We start from the raw sequence: 1,851 nt of genomic DNA, 5'->3' as shown, positions 1-1,851 counted from the left end.
TGATTTAGATAAATATATCATGCATTAATTAAATTTTTTCATGTAAATAAAGTTAGTCATGAATATTCATCCCCTTGGGGATACCCCTTTTTACAAAGGCTTCTGTGTATGAGATGACGAACCACATTGTTTCATTTATCGTTTCAAATATATGTATATATATATATATATATCCTTTGTTGTCCCCATTTGAGCCTAAATTATTTTTTATGATTCAAACCTAACCAAGGATCACCCTCCACATTGGGGGGCAAGGTGAAGGATATCTGCTCACAGGAAAAAGTTGTCAATCTAGTTTTATTACGAAGGCAAATCTTCATGAAGCAAAGAGAGTTTTGAACTACAAGATAGGTCAAATACAAAGTGCTTGAAGATCAAATCCAAACAAGATGAAAGAATTTCCGAAATACAAGAAGAAAATGAGGTTCTTAAAGCAATTAGAGTCATATACTCATTCATCATAAAAAAAGAAAAAAAAAAAAAAGAAAAGTAAAATAAAAAAAATTGAATAAAGATGGGTGACTCATTGAGCCTCAAGCTACAAGGTTGATCAAGTGCAATTAGTTCAAAGATTCATATTCAACAAGAAGAGCAAAAAATGATGAAGATATTAGAAAATGGAAATGAACTCAAAATTAACAGTGTAGAAGGATCCAAAAGAAGAATGACAAATAACAAAACAGATCCAAGTCAAGCAATGCAAGATTAAAGGCATCATAATGAATTGATCCTTGGTTCAATTACCCTTAAACACTTGTTTGAGCCTACGTTACGTACCTGAAAAGTCCATTATAATTATACATGAATTTCTATGTGAAAGAGATTATATTCAGATTTCATTCCGCCTCTCAGGATTGATTTTTATTTGAAAAAATTGGTTTTTAAAATCTTTAATGCATGATATGAAAAATGATAAAAGAGGGTTCAAGACGTAAAATTTCTAAATAACGTCTTGAAACCAAAGGAGGATTCGAGTTGAAAACCTAAAAGGTGGCTCGAATATTGAAATGGTGCAACAACAACATAAAAGATGATCTTAAGCTCTTGATGAAACACTGCACATCCCAAAGACGTTCATAAGAGTTTGGAACTAAGAAATATCTCTATGAGATGAGCATAACAACCATTTCTTCAAATTAATGGACGCTCAAAGGGACATATATGCTGGACCAACCTGAGACACCTTACCTTACCTACACCTTAAATCAGTTAACTCAAACTGAACAAATCGCTGCACTGATACCTATCAACTAGTCAAATCGATGCACCTAAATGGTATTCACACTTTAATACTTACAACTCTTGTCAAACTGATTATCTTTAGAATCATCATTGAATGGATCAAAGGGAGACGAACATGTGTTCTAATAGTATTTATTTTATTTATGTAATGCAACGATATCAAGAAATGTCGACATGTTTGATTCTTGGTTCGGCACCCTTATGAACAGTACAACATATAGGTTTATCAACGTTTCCAAACTTATCTAAGTTATTCCCTTAATTCTAGGTCTTTGAGGGTACTTAGGTCATTTATTAGTTAAGTCTATCTCGGTCACTTCAGAGTTTCCAGAGTAAATCGGTTGTTCCTGCAAATTCGAATACATATAATACTTTCATCAGTTCAACTTGGTCATATAATATAGTCATTTTGGTATTCGAGGTTAATTTATTCATTTCAAGCTGAGGGTATTTAGTTATCCTAGAGCTTGGACGTACTTCGAATTATTTTACACTTCAGGGGCATTCCAAATAGATCATGAATTTAATTGGTGATTCCAAGATTCAAGTGGATCAAAATATAAGTTCTCAGGTCGTCTCCATTATCATAGCCATCCATAGTCCTTTTTA

This window comes from Hibiscus syriacus, unplaced genomic scaffold (assembly GCF_006381635.1).
Source record: "Hibiscus syriacus cultivar Baekdansim isolate YM2019G1 unplaced genomic scaffold, ASM638163v2 tig00112647_pilon, whole genome shotgun sequence".
In the NCBI taxonomy this organism is placed as follows: Eukaryota; Viridiplantae; Streptophyta; class Magnoliopsida; order Malvales; family Malvaceae; genus Hibiscus; species Hibiscus syriacus.
Note: the sequence above shows the minus strand (reverse complement) of the source record.